The sequence below is a fragment of the Ochotona curzoniae genome, unplaced genomic scaffold (assembly GCF_017591425.1).
Source record: "Ochotona curzoniae isolate NIBS_2020 unplaced genomic scaffold, NIBS_Ocur_1.0 contig_2688, whole genome shotgun sequence".
In the NCBI taxonomy this organism is placed as follows: Eukaryota; Metazoa; Chordata; class Mammalia; order Lagomorpha; family Ochotonidae; genus Ochotona; species Ochotona curzoniae.
Window position 1 is genome coordinate 11,969,342 of NW_024465553.1, and position 24,201 is coordinate 11,993,542.

A 24,201-nucleotide genomic window follows, 5' to 3' on the forward strand; every position below is an offset into this window, starting at 1 on the left:
CAGCCCCACTTCACATCCAACTTGCTGCTTGTGGCCTGGAAAAGCAGTTAAGGATTGCCTAAAGCCTTGGGACCCTGCACCTGTGTGGGAGACCCAGAAGAAACTGCTGGCTCTGGGCTTCAGATAAGGGCAGCCCTGGCAGTTGTGCCATTTGGGGAGTGAACCAGCAGACTGTAGATCTTCCTCTTTCTCTCCTCTCTGTATATCTGACTTCCCATTAAAAATAAATCTTCCTTTTTAAAAAAATTAAAGTTCATAAAATACGCAAAATAAACCCCACTTCTTTTGGCTAATATTTTTTTAAAAGAAGCTACAAAAATCTGTCCTCTTAAAATGTTAGTTGTTTAGAACTTCTAACACTAATTTTGGGGAAAATTAGACTATCTAGGGTTTACTTCCTGATCAGCCAGTCAAAAACTGATTCTTTTGTTTCAGTTCCCTATTCTGCAAAACCAATAAAATAATAATCTTCAATCTACATAGTTAACAAGAAAATTGTAATATTCAAAGGAAAAATATGCATGATAAGTAATTTTAAATAGAAATGACATATTATTCTTTTTCTAAGGCAAATTATTTTGGAATGCTTAGCCTCGTTCTGATGTATTCCCAAAGGAAATAATTCTTATTTCTTGATTAGTAAATATTTGAATTTTTTCCCAACAATCAACCGTTCATACTTCACTTCCTCTCCCTTCTTCAATTTCATCCTGTTAACAAACATCTTTCTTTTAATTTTCCCCCCTGGGTATTTATGCTATTCTGGCTTTTAAAAATTCTTGCTATAGCACTGATTATCCATGAGATGTACATTCTGTAGTGTTAATGACCATCACCATCACTGTGCCTCATTCATTCTGAGAGATCTTGCAAAAATATCTAGTAAACAATTTACACTCACAATAATGAAAGTCCCATGAAATAGTTTATAAGCTCCACTTGTCAACCTCAATTTTTAGTAGGAAACACCTTTATGATGGAAAATATTCTTGATACAAATTTAAATTTTTCAAATAGCTTCTAAATCTGTATTTACTCCTCATGCATAATTTTGAAATCTTACTTTCTAAGGAAAATATTCCTGTGCTCACCTCTTGTCAAATACTATATAGGCCGAAGTATAAGGAAAAACTTTTCAGATATCTTATTTTTTGAAAACCTCCTGAACATGACAAATGGTAGCCACAGACTGAAAAATTGAAAATCAAACTCTGAATCAAAGTACCTTATTTATCAATAAAATAAAATGCTTTTTGTTGTCCTTTTGGTGCAAAATGTGAATGGGAGATAGGAAAATGTGCTAGTTTTGAGATCTAATTACTTAAAGTAGCAAGATACTTTCACACTTTAAGGGGTTTAAGACTAGAGGCCAGTGTTTTGGAGTAGGGGTTCAAGCTTCCCCTGCAACACCAGTATCCTACATCAGAGCTCTGCAACACTGCTTCCAGGTCAGCTCCCTGCTAATAACTCAGGCTGAGGCCTGAGTACTTGAAGACATCTACATGGAGTCCTAGCCACAATTTGTAGCCATTTGTAAAGTGTCCAGCAAATGGAAGATGTGTTTCAATGTTTCTCTGTCATTCTGCCTTTTAAATCAATAAATCGGTCTTTTGTAATGTGTATAAATAAATTGGGCATCCACTTTGAACATTTCAATGAGAATATTTCTCTTTGCTTATTTTTCGAGAAATTCACATACATAAACCACTTTGCTAGCAGTCTTATTTCTTGAAATAAGCTTACTGAAACCCATAGACAAATGAAGAAATCTTAATACATATTACATATAATGGATAGCAAAGTCCTCTGCATGTTAATTGTCAGGTGGCGTGAGTCTAAATGCTAGCACTATCACATCATAAAACTGGTCAAACTAGTACAATTTTCTGAGTCTTTCTTTGTTCTATTTATGTTTGTTAGGATGCTCTGAGGTGTGACTTAATATCAAATGAAAGTGGATCACAGAAGGGTTTTATAGTTGTATTTTCATTACAAAAAAATCTATAGGAAGGAGTCTCAGTTTGCTTAACTGCTCTTGCCAGGTTCAGCTGAGGCCTTAACTGCCCCCAATTCCCCTCAAATGTCGCTGTGCTATCATTCTCAGTCTTTGTGATCCAAAGGCAGATGTGGCAATACATATATTTTGCCTTCCCAGAAAAGCTAAGAATGATGGCTTGAATCAGGGAATAGAGTAATTACCAAAATTTCAATGAGAGGGGAGCACAGGACTATGTCTAGCCTCAAGCAAGTCTACGAAAGAACCTACTATTTTCAGTCATTTTTATTCAAAGGGAATTCTTCTAGCAAGGCCAAAGAGGAGAAGAGAACATTGTATGTCATCAAAAACAATGGTTTCTGCCATAAATGCCTAATGTACATGGGAGAGAGATGGATCAAACAGATCACAGAATAATCATGTAGTCTAGTTCTTACAGAAGAGGAAATCCATCAAAACTAGTGCCCATACACAATGGAAACATTTCATTCTGCTGGAGTATGTTACTGATTTAAATATCTAGTATTTTTTCCTCAGAAATATTGGAATTAAAAATTAAATGCTTTACTTACATTTAACAGTTTACTTGTCCGCCATTTGTCAGTCATAACTGGTTCTCCAGGAGTAGTTCACAGACCTGACCTTTCAATACTGCTCTTGGAACTTTAATCATAGATTTCAATTGATGAGGTATTTTCTAAATACTATGATGCAGGATCTTTACTACATGCTATTGATAATGCCAAGATGGATGACACACAGTACCTGATCTTCTACACCTTAAAATTCATTTCTGATAAATACATAGAACAGTCAAACAGAATGGAAACTTTGGAAATGCACCTAATGCTGTGAACACCTAGTGAGGAACATAATGCATGGGTGAAGGCATTACCCACACAGAGCTGATTTCTCAAGCAAGGTTTGAAAATTAGTGACAGAATGAGGAGGAGAGGGGAAGAAATGAGATTTTAGAAAAAAAAATTCTAAAAATTGGCCAGGAAACTCCACAAGAGCCTCCAAATGAAACAAGCCACAGTATTTGTCCCATTTCCACCAATGAAACTTACATCCAAGCTTATCTCTTAATTCATCTGCTACATAGTTGTGCTCCCACCAATGGAAACAAAGATAAATTCCATGACGTAGATGGATGATAGATTAAAAATTCATGATAAACTACCATTTCCAAAGCCTTGTGTTTATAGTTCAAAATAAAATACTTCTGATTCATTAATGTCATTTGGTTTCCCTTCCCTTAGTGGTGTCAGTTTCATTTCCTACCCAAGAGTACTTATGCCTTGCTACTCCATTGGTCTGAACTCAGATTCTGCAGGTCTTATTCTGCTAAAGACAGTACTAATTTGTTATATATAGCTCTTTCTGGAGTATTGAAGAGACTGCGACAATCAGAGCATGTGTGGATTGATTTCTCCCTTGCTGGTTTCCTGGACAGATGTGGTCACCTATCCTTCAAGTACAAACCAGACAATCCCAGATTCTGGGATTAATCTTCTCCTAACTCAAAGGCATTTAACATCTGATAACTAAAATATTAACAGGATAAAGCTCATTTCAAATAGAGACCAAGATCTGTAGACTTCATCAGTATAAAATTTCTATGTATAGATTTTTTCCCTTCCTAGCCTTTTAATCATTCCTAATAGCACATTTTTTTTGCTTCAAAAAAGCAGTTTGACTTCTTGAAAATTGGCCAAACTCTTAGTTATTCCAACATATCTGTCACTAGAGACTATCATTCTCATCATTTTTTTTTTTTTTTCTGGCAAATGCCACAAATAAAATGAAGCATCAGAAATTCCACATAAGAATGCCACTTCATAGGATAATAAGTTCATTCTGAAAGGTTATCTCACTTTCTAAAGACCTTAGCTCATTTGAAAACGATTTTTTAACCTACTGAAGGAATATTATACTTGGCAAGAACTAACTAGTACAAAAAGGGTATGACAAGAAAATCCAGTGTACCTTGAGAACAGCCCTTGCAGGAGAAGTGCCTCTTGCATGCCCCAAGAGTGTTTGCAGTTGCTACATGAGCAACCTAAAAACATATGAAAATCACAGGAGACAATGACCTAATGTTCAGACCCCTCTCCACTGAGCAGAGTGTCAGATGTGATGTATACCAAAGCATCCCAGCAAAAAGGCTCTAGCTAGGCTTAACCTACTTGAAAAAAAAAAGTTTATGGAAGAAAATCAGAGGTGAAATTTGCCAGTTTGTCTTGATAAAGTGAGGGAATGAATAAGTCAGATGTGAGTTCCATAGTGTCTTCACTCCTATGAGCAACTTTCCTTCCTTCCAATTCCTTTTTCAGCCCTTTCCCTCTCTTCCATCTTCTGCCTTTATACCTTTCTGTCCTCCCTTTTTCTCTCCCTCCTTTCTACCTTCCCATCCTTGTAACCCCACTTTCTCACGCCAATGCATTAAATGTAATTAAGAATCCATGAGTGACTCGGCAGTTGTGCTGAGTACTTTGCTATATTTGCACTGACAGAGTCTCTTTAGGACACAAATTAGGGTTTAGATTCTTTATTCAACCTTTTCCCACTGTCCTATGTTTTCATTTTACTCTAGTGGCCATAGGTATCATCTTTAGATATTTTTAGCTTCAATGGACTGCAAATATCTGGGTTTATAAGGCTCTTATCAAAGCAATGAGAGCAGAAGCTCATAGGAACGTGGGAAGTATGTAAACATCATAAGAAAATGTAACTTCTTAAAAGCTTTGAAGTTAAATGACAGATCAGCCTATTAATGGGTTAATTTTTGTATAATTTTATATCTAAAAGTATCAAACAATTCATTCTTGTGTGCTATCTAAGCTTTACTGTGAGCTTATTCAGATTGTATTTCTGATTTATAGACCAGTAACCAGGCTATAGCAAATAATAAATAAGAACTTAATAGAATAAAGTTGAAATATGATATTTACATATATATTTACAAATATATGCTTACATATATTTTGCTTTCAGTTTTCATTCCAGCTGCAATAACAGTGATTTCTTCAGAAGTACCTCATAATCGGCCGAGTGAATTATAGATTTTAATTAGTTTTCTAGGCATTTTTGTTATCCATTTCCCTCCGTACAAAGTGCAACAAAATAATTCTCCTTAAGCTCTTTTTTGCAAAGACTTAATAAAGGATAATACACACAAAAAAAAATAAAATAAAATAAAAAAAAAAAAAGACAAAAAGGGCCCGGCGCGGTGGCGCAAGTGGTTAAAGGTCCTCGCCTTGCACGCCCGGGATCCCATATGGGCGCCGGTTCTAATCCCGGCAGCCCCGCTTCCCTTCCAGCTCCCTGTCTGTGGCCCGGGAAGGCAGTCGAGGACGGCCCAAAGCTTTGGGGACCTGCACCCGCGTGGGAGACCCGGAAGAGGCTCCTGGCTTCGGATCGGCATAGTATCAGCCCGTTGCGCTCACTTGGGGAGTGGATCATCGGATGGAAGATCTTCCTCTCTGTCTCTCTTCTCTGTATATCCGCCTTTCTAATGAAAAAATAATAAAAATAAAAAAAAATAAAAAAATAAGGATAATACACTGTTCATGCAGCTAAAGATAATACTGTAGATGCAGAAAATTATAAATGTAAGGTAAAATGTGTGAAAAAGTAAAAATCTCATTCTACAGGTTTAAGATTATATACAGAGACAGTTCTTTCAAAGGCAGAGGTGCAATGTCAGAGAAAAATAATTTTATTAGTTTTGATGAGTGGGTGCAAATGCTACACGTGCATATGGAAAAACCCTACCTAAAGGGTGATGACTGATGGAGCAGAGAGAATGCAAGAGGAAAAGGTACTGCAGATAGAACACATCCACAAGCACAGCATATTCAGAAGGCAACCAGTATTGTCCATACAGGTCTAAAAACATCAAGAGTAAATCCTAGAGACGGACTGATTAGCAACTCAAGGTCTAGTTATGACAGTTTTACAGTTTTGTATGGAAAGCAAATTAAGATCCCATGACACCACGCATGACCTGCCCTCAGCACTGAACCACACTTAACTCCTACTGGCAGAGGCTGATGTTAGAATTGAGGGAGGTTCTTGCCTAACACTTCCCCCATTGTCAGCATGCTTTTGTGCTTTAAAAGTACTAGAGAGTCATCAAATCCTTTAAGCAAACATTTTACCAGAGCATAAAATAATAAATTTTCTGATCCATCAATCACATACCATCCCAACTGACAAAAATAAAGGAAAGGAGAAATTTCGGAGACTGTAGCATGGGCTACAGAAGTCAGTTTTGAGTAGACAGCATAAAATTGGTAAATTGAGAAGATGAGAGCTGCATGTGTGCATTTACAAGAGGCACAGTGACTTCAGCTAAGTAGGCATACTTAGAGATGCCATAGCAAAAGATTAAAGAGAGGTACATGTTCATAGATTTAATAAATATCTATTAATGTTGAACCTCATGAAAAGTACCTTTAATAATGAAGAATTTCCTATGTAGAACCATCACCTGCAAGTCACAGTATCTCTCCAATAAGAAAAGCAGATGGACACCTTCGAGGCAAAAGCTTACACTCCAGAATTCAAATTTATGGGTTTATAGAACATTCTATCTTTACCTGTTCTGTTGTATAGCAACAGGAAGTCCTTCACGCTATGACTCATATCACTTTATTGTCCTTTCAAAGAATTAATTTTATTTGAAATACATGACAAGCAAAGGGAGACATTCCATCTGCGACTTGATTGTCCACATGTCTACAGCAGCTGCAGATGATCAGCCCAGCATCAGAAGCTGGAAACTCAATCTGAGTCTCCCGTTTGTTAGAAGGTGATCCAAGTACTTGGCCCATCCCCTGCATATGCCAAGGCATGCTTTAGCACAAAGGTTCTCTGGAGCTGGGACTCAAACCAAACATTCTGATTTGAGGCATGGATTCCCAAGAAACAACTCTTGTGCTGTGTCACATGCTCAGCCTACATCCTGCTTTCTGCTTTCTTCTGGAACACTGACAAAGATCCCCAGAGTCTGGCTCTGTCAATTCTCAGCTGTATACCTTTAATCAGCTCATTTACCTGCCCATCATTTGCCTGAGTTCACATTACATGGGATACCACAAATACAACTATTTATATCCATTTACTAATCTGTAAACTGGAAAACACAATATTACCTTCCTCACAATAGCACTGGAGTGTCAAAGGTTTTAAAGTTCTTGGAAGAGTTTCTGAAATACGAACACTGTAGAAATGTGAGCTGTTACTAAACAAAATTAAGGTGATGTACAGATGAAGAAAACAATATTCTTATGTCACTTTGACAGGAACCATTCAACATAGAAAGTTAGGTTCATTTTTTAAATACCATGCATGTCCTAAATCTAACAACTTTTATAACTTTTTAAAAGATGAATTTTGGCCTGGTTGTGACAAGTTAAACAATAGCAAAAACAAGACAAAATTGAACAAAACAAGAAAAATGTAAAAGGCATACAGCCATATTATAAATTCTACAACAGAAACTTGAGTGAACAGAATAATCATAGCTCAACTCCATTAATGTGATGATGAATATCTCAGTATTGATTTTGACTGCATGTTGTATTGAATTTTCCCCAGGATAGTCATTATAGTCTAACCTCCCAGCAACAGAACCTCCCAGTTTATGTGGGACTCAGAAGGCCACACATTAGTGTAGGAAATTTGACTGTGATGCTTCACCATGCAGCCAAGTTTGAATTTTGGAGGATTCTAAGTAAAGTGGTCTGGACTGGAGATCCCTTCTCCCTAAACAAGACGTATTCCTCGGTACATACTTTCTCCTAAGGACAGCTAAAGTTGTCACAGGCAGAAAGATGACTCAAAGAAATTGTCCCTTTCTGCCAGCTCCCAACCCTACCACCCTAACCTGGGCAGCCTCAGTACAATGTGAGCTGTAGCGGAAAGGTGGTGATATTTGAATTCTCCAGAAGACTGAACAGAAGCCACAAGCATTTTGCGTTTGCCTCTTATTTGCTCTTGTATGTTTGGAGTTGTGCCGAAAAGGGTGGCTGATGTCTTGTGATGATTCATGATGCTTCTAAGTAGCATTAATGCACTCACAATCAAAACAAGCTGTGCGGAGATAAACAAGGACTTATTGACACTGGGCTGACCTTCCAGGCTAAGTCTTTTATTATACTGAAATCTAACTCTGTGGCTGAGCTCATTAAGTGGTTCCTGAGGATTCATTTACATTCACAAAATACACACACAAATCAAGCGTGATCAAATATGTACACGAATTTTGGAAACCAGGGGAAAAACAGACCAGTGCTAGGTGATAGTAAATCTTACTGAGATATAATACCTGAACATCTTAACTATAGTTAAAGAAACAATTTTTCATAGGTATTTATGGTTATATATAGAAACATTGTTGGGAATACTGTAGAGATTATCTGTAGCTAATCTCTCATGCAGTAAGTCATAAACGCAATGGACTTTTATTCTCATCGTAGACACAAGGTGATCAATCCACCTGAGTCTTTTTCTCTTACGTATTCTCAGGACCATTTGGAGAAATACCTCATGTTAAAGTATGACTCTTTAAAACTTACTCAACTTTAATGCAATATACTCTGAATTTTAGTGATAATTGGGGTAATTATTTGTAGTAAAAATCAAAAATGCTCAAATGCAGCATACCATGCACATAGATTAGCACATATCTCTTTGTTTTTGGCTACTTGGGAGCATGTCACAGTTATTAACAAATAGTGAAAAAAAATTACATGGTATTTTACTCAGCAGGTGGGTCCCTTTGTCTATGAATGCCAAGTAGTCCCATCTGCAGCACCAGCAGCACAAACACTGCCAGAAAACAGAAAGTTGGTGAATCTGGTCATGTCACTTCATTTACTGGCTTCCTTGATAAAATAGGAAGGTCCTTGACAACTCCACAATTCTAAGATCAAAGGATGATTTGTGACCCTTTTTAAAAGATGGATTTATTCATTTGAAAGAGTTAGGGAGAGGGATGGTAGGGAAACAAGAATTCCAAAGAGAGATAGTAAACCCCATGGCTTGTTGTCTAAAGGTTAGCTTATGAAAATGAAGACTTTTGCAATATAGGGTCTCATTCAGCTCTATTTCTCTACAATTTCAAGTGTACACAGTCAATTCCTCCAAACGTTTGCCTGTTAAAATAATTGGCAATGATTTGTTAGCATTCTCTTCTTACTAACACTGTTAATAATTACAATAATAAAATGAGAATTATGAAGAAAATACACATGAAATGGAATGAAATTAAAACATACAATGTTTTTCATATAATAGATTGTTTCTTGAATGTACCAACAGAAAATTTCCTTTTTTTAAAATGTATACCCACATTTTAGTTTAGTCTGTGCTTTCAAACAACTTTTTATTTAACAATATATAGTGATATGGATTTATAATACATAAAATAAATGCTATTTTAAAGTAGTGGTCTGTATATTTGATTGCTTCCCATCCAGCTCCCTGCTTGTGGCCTGGGAAAGCAGTTGAGGATGGCCCAAAGCCATGGGATCCTTCACCCATGTGGGAGACCTGGAACAAGTTCCTGGCTGCTCAGACTGGCGCAGCTCAGGCCATGTGAGTCACTTGGGGAGTGAATCAGATAGAAGATCTTCCTCTCTGTCCTCTTCTTATATCTGACTTTGCAATAAAAATAAACCTTATAATTGTTTTGCAAAAATTATCTTGACAATTTAAAACTTACAGCTTGGTTCTCTATCCTGCCATTCTCCCCGTTTCATCAAATCTTAGTTCATGATCACAGCCAAGGATTCAAGACAATCATATCAACTCTTGAGGGAGAGTCTTACATTTCAAAAAAGTTACTTTCCTAATCAACCACAGATACTTCTTTTTCTTTCTCACCTCTGCCCCACGACCTTCTTGGCTTCCCTACAACCCTCAGCAGTGACAGGAAGTAATGGCAGAGAAGGTAATATGGAATAACAGAAAGCCTTTCAATTTCAGCAATGACTTTGCTCTTCATCTCTTTCCCTCCTTGTAGAAAGTCAGGATGAGCACAGACGCTGCTCAAGGTGACCTAGGGACACAGATGATGCAACCCAGAACTATGTCTCCTTACCAACAGCACCAACAGGCCTTTCCCGTGGACTACAGATGACACAACCCAGATCTGTGTCTCCTTACCAACAGGCCTTTCCCGTGGATTCTGACCTGGTTCATTACTTCCATAATCATGCTAAATGAGTGTCACTGACTGAAATTCCTCACTATTCCCACAAACTTGTCCAATCCTTAGAGGTCAGGGGCCTGTAAGACTACAAAAAACGAAAGCAAATTAAATAGATCCTATCATTACCGATAAAACAGTACCCTGAGAAAGAGCAGTGTGCTTACAGGGGGAAAAACAGTGGCAGGGGTGGTGCAGACATTCTAGGTGCTGGAGAACAATCTCTTTCTGCTTAAATCAAAGGTTGTTATGGAGACCACATTTTCTGCAGAGCTTTAGCTGGGAAAAGCAGTTTGCTAAGGGAACTCCATCGGCACAAGATGAAAAATCTTTCTACACTTTTACTAAAACTTGCAGAAGAGGTTTGTTCTCATTTGAATGTGGTGTAGGTTTTGCTGCCACTCACAGTTGTCCTATACTTCTGCTGAATCTTGCACTGGAATGTCTTTACATGATGCCGATTCCCTCGAGTCCTATTCGTCCACTAATTACTGAAAATTATAATGCAATCAAATGCATATGTACATACTCACACACACGAGCTCCTCTCCTATCAGCACTACAGGAGAAATTTTGAACTATTTTCTATGAATAGCAAGAAAGGAAGAGGTAGAAAGGGAAGGAATTAACAGCATTATAGGTTATAAGGAAACATAAGATTAAAATGGCAACTAGGAAAGCTTTGTAATTACTCTGAAGAGTATAGTAAGCCAAACTGATCACTCTGTCAATTTTTTATAGTCTTTACTATTTTAAATGAAATATTGTTGAGACATTCTCTCTCATTTCAATGTCTCAGAATTGAGTATACACTTATTTTACATACATTAGGGCAATAAATTATGATACATATTTTCAGTCCTCATTGATTCTTCATATAATGTTAAAAATAGGCTTCTGGTTAACCAAATAACATGCACCCTACCTCACTGTTTCTTGATTCAGCACACTTGAACTTCAAAAGAACAATCTAGTTGTAAACAATTTTCCATTAGTGTTTTCTGTAAAATGTTCATTAACTTTCCTTTTTCATTATGCTCTCTAAATTTTTACAAAAGCATTGATATAGATATACAGCATAAACACCAAGAGGAAAGTATTTAATTTTTGAAATTAGTTGGAATGAAATGAAATGTGACAAATGAAATGGAAGCTCATGTTTCTATCCCTTATAAATTCCAAAATGAGCTATTGGTTATTATGGTTATTGTATTTGAGAGTAACTTTGAACCGTGAGTCTTCTTAAAGTCCTTTGAATCAGGAAATTGTTCTCCCCAAAAAGTAATTATCCATTTTTATTACTTCTTAGCAGTTTTTGAGGAAGAGAGGCATACTTATGACTTATTTGGAAGCACAAGAGAAAACTTTCTTACTGATGTTATTAGTCGAAATCAGCTCCACATTAATATGTCATTCTCCTGCATCCAGCAAATAGGATATTCTGTGTTGGAAGGTAAATGAGATAGGATGATATGGAGGATCACTAGCTGTGCAATCATGCTGATTTTTGTCCTCCCAATCATTCAGGAAAGAAAGCATGCATCCCAGGAGAAGCTGAATTTTTTCGACTTTTAAATTGAGGAGAAACTATGGAATCTTCCCTAATACTGCTGTCTTGGTGGCCAACTTATTCTCTCACAAAAAGTAACAGTTACATTTTGATTGCAATTAGCAGAATATACTGTTCAAGGTCAGAAGGCACTTTCTGACACTCATAGAAATGTTCAGGGAAAGCACAACTAACTTTTATCCTGAAAAAAAAATCCAAACTGCAAAAATTGGTACCAATCTAGAGAGACAGGATAGAATGACTGCATTTGAACTACTTATGTTTTTCTATCTTAACATTAGTGATGAATCGACAGCCAGAGTTGCTTGACAACTGATCATAAATATGCTTACTTTTGGCAGCAAGGAAGGTGAAACATCTGGCTTAATAGATGTTGATGCACAGGCAGGGATGTCAGTCATCCTCAGATTGGACTGTTTGGATTTGATGTAAAGTGAAAATTTGCAGATCTGATTATTAAAATGGCAAAGCAATCTCTGGTAATGGCCACGGGGATAAACATCACTTGGGAACTGGGGCCGAAGCCCAAGTTTTAGTAACATAGTTGATCAGAAACTCAATCCTCTGAAGTCAGAAATCAGTATATAGTCTGCCTTTTTTTCACCCCACATGATTCCCAGCATGAGGAATATAATTTTGTAAATACTGTTTGCACTGGGGGCCTCACGTGGAATGTTGGAGTCTGAAGGGCTTTGATTGTAGGTCATTCTGAATAGTAAATGCTCATCTTCATATAGTGTCAAGTTGAAATTCATGGATTCAAGAAGTATAATTAGAAAGGGTATAAAAGAATCAAAATGTAAACATTGATTTAGTAATAAAGTAGAAAACTGTGGCATGGCATAGTGAAAACTTAAGTATCCTAATTTTTCTATCCAGCCACACTTAACTGTTATGTACATACAAATATATAAAAAGAGTATCTCAGGGGCTGGTGTTGTGACAAATGCAGGCTAAGCCTCCATCTTCAAAGCTTTTATTCTGCTCAGGCATTTATTAGAGTCCTGGCTGATTTACTTCCAATATAGCTCACTAGAACGCACCTGAAAAAAAAAACGGAAGAATGCTGGAAGACTTGAACCCTGCAACCATGTGGGACACCCAGAAGATCCTGACATCGTTTTGGCTGAAACATGACTGCCACAGCCACTGGAGGAACACGAAGAAACACACACACACACACACACACACACACACACACACACACACACACACACACACCCCTACATAGATCCAGAGAGAGACCTCCCACCCACAGGTTCATTCCCAAAGTACTTAGGGGCTGGGAACTCCATTGGTTGCAGGGACCCAAATACTTGAGCTGTTTCCTGGAGTATAGTATAAGAGGAAGCTACAAACTGGGATCTAGAGCAGAAGTGGGACTTGAACTCAGGCACTTGGATACAGGATGCATGTCAAATGCCCATTTCAACAACTTTTGGGTCAAAGGACAGATTATAAATATTTTCAGCTTTGCAGTGTCTATGAACTTCGTGACATGCCTGCAAATTTGCCACTGTACTGCAGACACAGAAACAAGACAGGAAATTATTTTTCCCCGAGCTATTTGGTCACACAAAATTATCAAATTAAAAATTAAAGCCTACCATGGACTTGTGAACTTGAAGTCTTGCCAAAAGGAATAAAGAACACTCTGCAAAGTACTTTTGCTATAAAATACGTACTAATAATTAGTACCGATTTTGAATTATTTCAGATATCCCTCTTTTCCTACAATTACAATACTTCTAAAATTTTATTCCACAAAAAGTATATTTATGGGGTACTATGTAATCTCTTCTCTACATTGTATGACACTCCTCTGTAGAGTTGTCATGAATATTCTGACCACAGTAGAGATTTGCATTTACTTAACAATTGTTTCCCATGAGAATCACTTACGTCTTCTCATTTTGACCTCTGTTATAATATTCTTAATTTTGTGATACAGTTTTCAGCTATTGTATTTATGGGGATACTTTCTGTGATATTAAGACATTTTCATTTGTGCTGTATATTAATCATTTTTCAAATGGGAATCCACAAAGTTTTTGTTACAGTTTTAGTGTTCAAGCATTACCTCTTGGTATTCTTTTGTATCTGAGCCAGGATAGTTAGAAGATTCTTCTTCAGTCATGAAAATACAAGAATTTTGAGGTGCCCAACCATTGTGCAATTTCATGCTTTCTTTAATGGGGTCATGGAGATCCATATTTTCTTGTCACTCTCAATCTTTTTTAATGTTTTTCAAGCACTATTTCTAGAAGTCTACCCTGTCTGTATTGAAATGGAACCGAATGTATGACATAAGATGAACATTCAAACGTTCTGGCCTATGTCTCAACCTTGATAATTGTCCTACTCTGAATAAATACCTAACCCAAATCTTACCAACACAGAGCTTGGAAGCAAACATCTGTAAATAACTGCTTATCCTCCTCCTCTGAGACAGTAAACTTCTACTCTTTCACTATGTCCCCCTCACCAAACCCCCGGGATCCCACTACTGGCCCACTTCAGCACTATACAATGGTGACTATTTCTCACGTCAACTATGCCAGCATCTCAATCATTTCAAATGAGAGCTGGATGACAAAATAAAATCAGCTTCAGGCTGAAAGTAGACTTTTTTTCTTCTCTCACAGCTAGCTCTCCCTCTATCTATAAAGGCTTTGTGCATTTTGTTTCTCACTTGGCAGAATCAGCGTTGCTCACATTTCTTCATCAATCTACCTAAAGCCTACTATCTCCTTTTAGCTGAGATCAGACAGAATTACACCGATTCTTTTGATCACAAAAATTTGCACAGATATCCATAGATTGTCAATTAAATACAGTTAAATGAAAAAAATGTGGGAAGTTTTCTGATTAGCAATGGCATCTAACTGGGCATATTTCTTTGATAAACCTTTCTCAGCCTGGAAACATAGAAAATGTATAGCTGAAGTCAACATCATTATATGTTCTAAAAACATTTCCTGTATTGTTATATAAATCTTATCAATTTACAAAGAATAAACAAATATTTTCCTCTTGTAAAATTTTATCAAAATCAATGAATTTTCTAATGCAATTCATTTATTTTTTAAATAATGAATTTACTGAACTTTTTGACTTAGGAAAACTTTATTTTGATTACATATTCCTTTGTTAAACCTTTATTTTCATATAATGAACTGCTCTTTAAAAATAATACAAGGACAACTCAAAGATGCAAGAGACAAAGCAGCTCATTACTGCTGGCTGAGGATTCTTATGATGCATGGGTCTCTCAGAAACGGATGTTGTTTTCATAAAACTTCAACCTTTCATGTCCCATACCGAACTTGTAGACAAATGGAAGGCTAAGAATATTCATGTTCTCAGACAGGACAGATATTTCTAGATATGCTCATTATTTTTCTGTTCCTGCAACTGTCTTAATGAGACAAATAAAAACTGCCATCATCTCTGAGAAAGAAGATTTTTTATATATTTATTTTTATTGAAAGGGCAAATATACATAGTGGAGAAGCAGAGAAGATCTTCAAGTCTGCTGATTCACTTGACTAGTGATCAACGGCCTGAGCTAAGCTGATCCAAAGCTAGAAGCCAGGAGCTTCTTCCAGGTCTCCCACACAGGTACGGGGTCCCAAAAGCTGTCCTCCACTGCTTTCCCAGGCCACAGGGAGTTGGATTGGAAGCTGGGCTGCTGGGACACAAACCGGTGTCCACATAAGATACAGGTGTGTGCAAGGTGAGGATTTTGGCCAGTAGGCTAGGACATTAAGCCAGAATTTGGATTTTAAAGATCAAACACAAAACTAAGGGACAACTGAATTGATACATTTTCTTTTTTTTTTTTTTTTAGGATTTAATTAATTTGAGGGAGAGTGTTAGACACTGAGAGGTGGATCTTCTATCTGCCAGATGACTCCCCAGATGGCTGTAACAACAAGATCAGAGCCAGCAACCAGCTCCATCTGGTTCTCCTATGTAGCTTGTAGGAGTGCAAGTACTTGCACCATCATGTAGTGTTTCTCATGCACATTGACAGAGGGCCGGGTTGAGAGTGGGCTGGCCAGGACTCAAGCAAATATTACAACATGGGATGCCGGTGTCACAGGCAGTGGTTTAACAAGCTGTGCCACAAAGCCCCCATGTTTTGACTTTTTGATATTTACTGTTAATCAGAGCTTGAATGGGATAAAATGCCTTGCAAGTTTAGGACTTGCTTTCCTCAGATGAAGTGCTCAAGTTCTGATATGGTCTTTTAGGTTTGCTTTGGAGCCACATGCTCAACTCCGAATCACAGACTTGGGTGCATAGTTTAGTTTCTTTAATGTTCACATGAAGTCAAACAGGTTAACTTACTTTCTTCATCTTAAGTTAATTCAGGAAAGGGTGAAGTTAAGGATCACTGGTTAGTGTGGAATGACATTCCAGATTAATTGCTGGTTTTGGTCACAGGCTCAGAAAGGATGGTAGGAAATGAATTAGATGTTTCCCAACATAAAGATTCAGAAAGTGTGTTTGTGGAATTAGCAAGACTGCAATAGCAGTACTTATTCATTCAGCAGGTAATCTCTATGAGGCTCCAATATCTAGTTAGGTTATCTGCTAGACAGATGTTAAGGTCAAAGAAATAAATCGAACTCTGAACTTGAGCAGTTTCTTATCAACAAGGTTGCTTTCACAGACGGAAGGGTTGTTCTCAATGGGTTCACCTATAAGAGAAATGTCGAGCTTCCTCTAGAGAGGTCATTACTGCTGATGTTCAAGTGGAGAATTTACCTTAGGTTATCAGCATGGAGGCTACTGGGGAGAAAATCTACAAATCTATAGACAATTTTTCTTCTGAGCTGGACAATAAACCATCAAGCATCTTCTATATTTCCAGACCCCTTAAAAACCTAAACATGATTTTTACAATTTTATAGGACCTGAATGCATATACTTCCACATGAAATGTAAGAATTAAGGTTTATACAGATTTTGTAACTTAGTAATAACCTGGCATTGATGATATCATAAAATCAAGTTTGAAACATAGTCAGCTCGGGCCCGGCACGGTGGCGCAAGTGGTTAAAGGTCCTCACCTTGCACGCCCGGGATCCCATATGGGCGCCGGTTCTAATCCCGGCAGCCCCGCTTCCCTTCCAGCTCCCTGCTTGTGGCCTGGGAAAGCAGTCGAGGACGGCCCAAAGCCTTGGGAACCTGCACCCGCGTGGGAGACCCGGAAGAGGCTCCTGGCTTCGGATCGGCATAGCATCGGCCCGTTGCGCTCACTTGGGGAGTGAATCATCGGACGGAAGATCTTCCTCTCTGTCTCTCCTCTCTGTATATCCGCCTTTCCAATGAAAAAAATAATAAAAATAAAAACAATAAAAAAAAGAAACATAGTCAGCTCAAAGCCTACCAGTGCTCAAGAAATAGAAACCAAAGTCTTAGCAACAAACCATGAGCATCATGTATCGACATTCTAGGGCAGAACATCACGAAACAGCACTGTATAAATTTACCTTGGAAATTCTGAACAATTCTGAAAAAAAACCCAAAATTTTAACTGAAGAATATTATTAAATGAAGTGAATAAAGAACACAGGAGAGGATGAAAATGAAGTTAAACTTCAGTAGTCAAAAGAACTATGTCAGAGAAGACAGGCAAAAAAGACAGAGCTATGCCAAACGGCTGAGTGTGTTTTTGCTCATGTCATGGTGAGGGACTTTTGTTATCGAAAACTTTCATTCCATAGCAGAGCACATCTGGGAGACATTTAATGTATTTCCACACATTTGACTTATTTCTATATCAGTACTCAGTCATAAAAATTAATTTTGCAATAGACCTCGAATATAAAGGGGTGAGTCAATGGAGTAAGAAGATTATCATACGGACTCCACTCTGTACAGTAGGTAAGTCGGGAAAATCCTGCTTCAGCTTGACTGACATGTTCCAGGGATTTTTGGGGTTTGCCAAAAACTTTATTCTGATTGTCATATATCATGCTGAGATGACAGCTCACAGTGTAGCTTGCCTCCCCATCACCGTACTTCCTCAACTATCTCATCTACTCTCACCCACATGAAAAGCCTGTAGGTTACCCTTGCATAAAAATTCAACTCAATTTTTCATTCTGTCTAAAAATATTAGGTCTTACAGGAACATAAGTTATGTTAGCAATGTCCTGATCTCTTCACCAGTAAGGATTCATTTGCACTTGGTATCATTAGTATCACTGTACAGAACCTGATATGGAAAGACAGAGTTTCTAACAGTCACTAACTGCTTAAAAGGCAAGGAGAGGTAAGGTGGAAACAATTAGATTTAAAGTTTATTTCTCTATAGCATATTTGCAGGTATTAATGTATTTCAGTTGAACCTGTGTTTTAGGTAATCTGACAATGTAGAAACGTAACAGACTGTACTAGTAGAGATAGGTTGCTCATTGTGAGATTGAATAATTAAGGAGTCCATGCTTCGTGTAAGCCTCAGTGCCAGTCTTTACTTGTTGCACAGGTAGAGACCACCATCTTAGCATATTTCACCAGTAAAAAGATACTTTAAAAAATGAAAATTTGTCATTATAACCAATGAGTAAAGACTCTGTTCTAGTAACTAGTACAGAGAAATATAACAATCACAAGAAAAACCATTTTTCCATATAAGCTCTGTGACAAATATCCTATAAATATATACCATGTTCTTTACAACCTAATCACAAACATTTATCTCCCAAATTTCTAGATGAGGTGAAAAGTGCAGGCGGTAACCAATTTGCCAAAGGTAAACTGTTGATAACATTACAGGAAGATGAATTTCTGGCACATACTTTTTTTAACTCCAGAATATGTGGGCTCCAGGGATGCTCGATCTGCTAACACAGGTTATACTGTCACCATCTAATGAAATGAAGTCACAGATGTGCCACAGATAAAAGGAAACTCCGAAATGAGTAGAGATTGTGATTTTTGGTACCAAATACCTTCAATATGTGATAGACACTACTGAATCTTCCAGAAGCAGAAGTGTTAATATTCTCTAACACATCTACATAAAGGAGTGGGTGTTTGGCACAGCAGTTAAGACACCCCCGAGATACTGAAAATGCTGGACCAGAGTGGTGCCTGTAGCCATTCCTCCACTTCCAATATGGCTATCTGCTTATGTACATCCTGTTCTAAGCATTTTAGGAATGAAACAGTACATGGAACCTTTCCCTGTCTCTATGTTGCTCCATATTTCAAGTAAAAAAAAAAAAATCAAGGTTTCTGAAACTAATTTTTCTGTGAATTTATGATAGAGCAACATGCAAAATAAGTCAGTAGTAGTTAAATAAGAATTGAAAGGATATGATCTAAAATATGTAATGAATCAAGCTCACCAAAAATAGAAAAAAAAAAGTGTCTGAGAATGGGAAGATGTATGGCTGTCTTACAGAGAGATGCTTTATACGTGGCATGAAGGTGTCTGAACCTTATGGTTGATATTTCAATTGGGTGTATGCATTTATTAAATTCATGATTACTTGCGAGAGGATTCAAACCTAAACTAAAGGATATTGGACTCTAGTATACTACTTGGTGAGCAGAGAAAGGGGTTTAAGGAAAACCTGGAAAGTTGGGTAGCTGGAATAGCAGTTGAAGTTCCAGGTAACACCCCACATGCCACATGCCGTGTTTTAACTCCTTATCTGATTCCTGGCTGATGTGTTTTCTGTCAAAGGCAATGAATCTTGTCATTGAATTCCTGCCACCTAGGTGAGAGCTCTGGATGGTGTCCCTGCTCCCGTCTGAGGCCTTGCCTGATTGCTGCTCATTGCAGGCCCCGACAGAGTGAGGCTGTGGAGATTTCTCCCTCTCTCCAGCTGTCTCACTTTCTCTATTACTTTCAAATATTTAAAAGAGGAAGAAGTCAGAGTTATTATGAGTTGTAAGAGCAGCTACAGCAGGGAAAATGGTATCAGTGAATGCACGGCACAGAAAAATAACTTAAATCACAAATCTTGAGAACTTACAGGTTGTGCTCATTTCCATGGGAAGAGTTTCATTGCAGTGACAAACACAACACTGTAAGATCTGATGGATAGCGAAGCAAAAGAAAAGAAACTGCTCACAAGAAACTATTCAGTAAAGTGTAGGGAAAAATGATGACATATTTGACAGTATGTGAGTCATAGTAACAGAGAAAGAGAAAGAGCAAAGAAAATGAGTGGATAGGGAATGAAGTGGAGAGGGAAATTCCTGAAGAATCACTGCTAGATTGTGATTATAAAAGCACATCTAAACTATTGATATGTGAAACTAAATTATTCTGTGCCAGCAAGACATTGGATTTAACAATATTTATTAATACTGTTTTTAGTTCTCAAAGGACATATTTCAAAGTATGGAAACTTCATTCCTTCATGCTGTGACGAGTCAGACTCCACCTCTTAGTGAGATAAAGGAATTGATGCAAATAGAGCAGAAATCAGGGTGCTGGGTTTGCATGGAGGAATGGAAGAAAGGTCTCAATAAGTCAACCAACCTGAGAATCGAACGCAATTATTTCAACCAAATATGTCTTTCGTGTCCTTTTAGATGATACCAAGAAATGAAACTAAGACTCTGAACAAACTGCTTTTTATGGTCCACCGAATCACTAGTCACAGAGAGGATCAACTAAAAAATACTCTATTAACTGATCTTCAATATTACCGATGCAAATGTATCTACAGTCTTGAAGCTAAAGAAATGGTAAGACCAGGTTCTCAAAGTCAGCCACATATTGTATTTATTACCTGTGAAGTTTCAAAAAAATGTTGACGACAAGCGTCCACTCCCACATGGATTTATTTCTTATAAAACACGCTAGGCACCAGATTTATACATAATATGCAATTTTTATTTTATACATTTATATATAAATATATAGAGAGAGAACAGAGAAATGATTATAAGTCATTCGAGAATTTCAAGTTCATTTCTTCCTATCCAAAGCAAGTCATGTAAAGTGTGGCAATATTACGTGAATCCCCTGAAGTGACATGATATAGCTGATGTGAGAAATTAGTCACATGTGACCAATTCTTGAGATTGATATTCACTATTCGTGCAAACTAAAGCAATATCAGCATCAGATCTCTTAGCTGCAGTGCTAATGAATTAGGAGGAAGTAAACTCCCATCTCTTTCCTACAATATAGTAACTCTTCCCTACTGCTCAACAAACTAGCTAACTCCTTATTTGTATCACCCTTATGATAAAATTACATAAAATTACATCAGATTCAATAATTGAACTCAATTTTATACTTCCACAGAAGAGCTAATGTTGTGGGGAAACTTACTTGAATAAAGGGCAGATAGCAAAGAAGCTATATTTGTAACACCTATTAGCCATTAGGGATATGATACATGTAGTCATTGAAAAAATTTCATTTGCTCATGTGCAAGTAAGAACGAAAACCAAATAACTTAATATTGTTTGCACGTTTTTTTGATTTATCTTGAGGCCTTGGTTGAAGGAAAGGTATCAGAAAAGAGACAATGCATAATCCATTTATATGAAATCCAAGAATAAGGAAAATGAAGTCTATACTTATGGAAATGGAGCAAAGGTTGCATTTGAAGGGGAGCAGTTTGTGCAGACACAATGGAACTTGCTGACAGAATCATTCTTCCTCTTGATGGAGACACTGCTTACATGTGAAGATCTGTCAGAATATTCATGGGAAAATGGAATTAAAACCAAATGTGCAGTTTCCATCAGCTTTGAGGATTCCTCATAGATGCACAGATTTGTTAACCTATGACACCTGGTAAACTTATGAAACTATATTTAAAATATTACATATATAAATTATAATTCTCAGCATTGACTGAAAATCAAATGTATGAAATGCTCTGCACAATAACATGAATGATAGATTTATCACTGCAAAGAGATTATTCCAGTTGAAAAATATACAAAAAGATTGCATACCATACTGCATGATTCTATAGATGTAAATTCAACATGAATGTACCTAATCTATAGAAATAGAAATAATAAATATAGACACTAATACAGCAGGTTAAGTTACCAGTTTGAGTACAGATACTCCACTTTTGATCCAGCTGTCTACCAGAAAGCATGAGAAAGCAGCAGGGGATGGTGGACAAAATGCTTGGGTTCCTGCAACCCTTGTAGGATGCCAGATAGAGTTGTGGGAGCCTGACAAACTTGGCCCATCCTAGACCATTGTGGCCAGTTAGGGACTTACGGATTGAACTGGTGGATGGAGAAATCTCCCTCTACCTGTCTCTGTAACTCTACCTCTCAAATAATTAAAAACAAAATAAAGTGGCAGGGGCTAAAACACTTGAGCCATCCCCCACTACTTCACCCAGAGCATTAGCAGGGAGCTGCACTGAAAATGGAGCAGCCAGAACACAAGGAAGCAACCATTTGGGGTGTCTGTGTTACAGGTAGTGGCTTTACCATCTATGCCATATCCCAACTCCAGAAAATACAACCTTTAAAAATACAGAGAATCAGAATGGTGGCTGCCTAGAAGATGGGATAGGGAGACCAGAATTGAAAGCAATTGGACATGAGGAAACTTGCAGGGTAAGTTTCTGTCAGAGTGGTAGTTCCACATATGTACACAAATGTCAACAACCATGGAATTGAGTTTTTTGCATTATAAAAACATAATACATAATACATTTACATTGCACTCTATGTAAAGTGGACATCAGCTACAAATAAAATGAAAAAATGAGATTGCAAAACCAGATCTGGGTGTTTGGCACAATGAATCAAGCCACTTTTGAACTCCTTGCACAATAAGACTCTTATGCTTCTCAGTGCCTGAGACTATCAGCCCTTTCTGTGGTGGAGAAAGCAACACTGAGCGTGCGTGCTTTGTAGTAGTGGTACCTTGGATAACCAAACACCTGAGCCTCAGTACTTTACCTGAAGGGCTGATACTTGCTCTGTGAAACTCAACATTGGGGCACTCTGCTGCACTTTTCATTCTTCCCTTGTATTGGAAGTAGCAAATAAAAGATCAATGTATAGTCTCATGCAGAATTGGATGATTAGCTCATTAGGCAATCATTCTTCTATTTCACTAATATTTCTGAAAATCAACATTACATATGTATAACAGATTGCTTTCATCTGCATGATGTTTAGAAATTTCACTGCTTCGGATTCGATGGGAAGCTAGTCAGTAAAACACTACAAAGGAAAACTAACTAGGGGTGATCAAAAATATTTTGGTAATCTTTTTAAAAGGCTAAAAAGGTAGAAGAAGCACCAAATGAGTTCTGTAGTCCACGCTTCTCATCTCAATTAGTTCATACACTTCCTTCTTTGATCAGTTACAGCCCCTAAGTAGCCTGCTAGGACTTTCCCATCAGCTCTGGTTCCCCTTTTGTGGACTAGGATCCCAGAGTGGAGAATAAAGTAGAAACAAGAAAAGTGCTTCTCAGAAACGCAGGATGGATGTGCTTTGAGAAACCATCCATTCATCTAAAGAGAAAAGTAGTATTCCCTACATGTTTAGAGTCTGAGACCAATTTGTGAATCAGAGGATGGCAGCAGGTCTCACGAGGCCAAATATCTTGATGGTGCATTCTGTCATCTTTCTTAGCACTGTCCATCTCACCACATAGCTCACTCTTTTCTAGGCTTTGATTTTTGAAATCAAAGTTTATCAATAAGAAATTTAAACTTTGAATTCTTGGTGGAAAAAAAGCACTAGCAAACTGTGCCTTTAATATAGCCTTTCTTGTCTTACTATGTCCTGAGCCAGCTATCCATAAGCAACTTAGTAAGAACTGTCTGTGCATTTCCATTCTAAAAGCACAATAAAGAGCTGGTGATTTTTTAAAATAATTACTGAGATAGAATGACATAGTGGACTTCAACCAAGAATTACACAGAAACGTTTTAGAAAACTTTTGCAATTATGAAACAAAAAGTTATTTGAAAGGTAACTTTATGGAAAGAATGAGAGAGAAAGTGAGATTTCCTAATCATGGCTTCATTCACTAAATATCTGCAACAACCAAGGCTGGACCAAGCCAAAAGTAGGAGTGTGAAACTCCATCCATGTTTTCCATGTCACTGACATGAATCCAAACACTCAGATCACCTGCTTACTCTAGAGCTCATTATCAGGAAGGTGGACTGGAAATGGAGAAACTAGAACTCAGTGCTCATGTGTCATGCTGGCATCAGAAGCTGCTGCAGATGCTCCATGTGACAATGCCAGCTCCCACCTCTGCCTTTTATGATCGATTCTGCACTGGACACAACTTCTGATCAGACAACCTAGGTCCATGCCCACAGAATTTTCTACAGGCAGATGACAGATATCATTGTACATTCACAAATCATCTGAAATTATCACTGGTTTGGAAATTCTCCTGATAGCTATTTCTTCAATTAGTGACCTTTATTCAA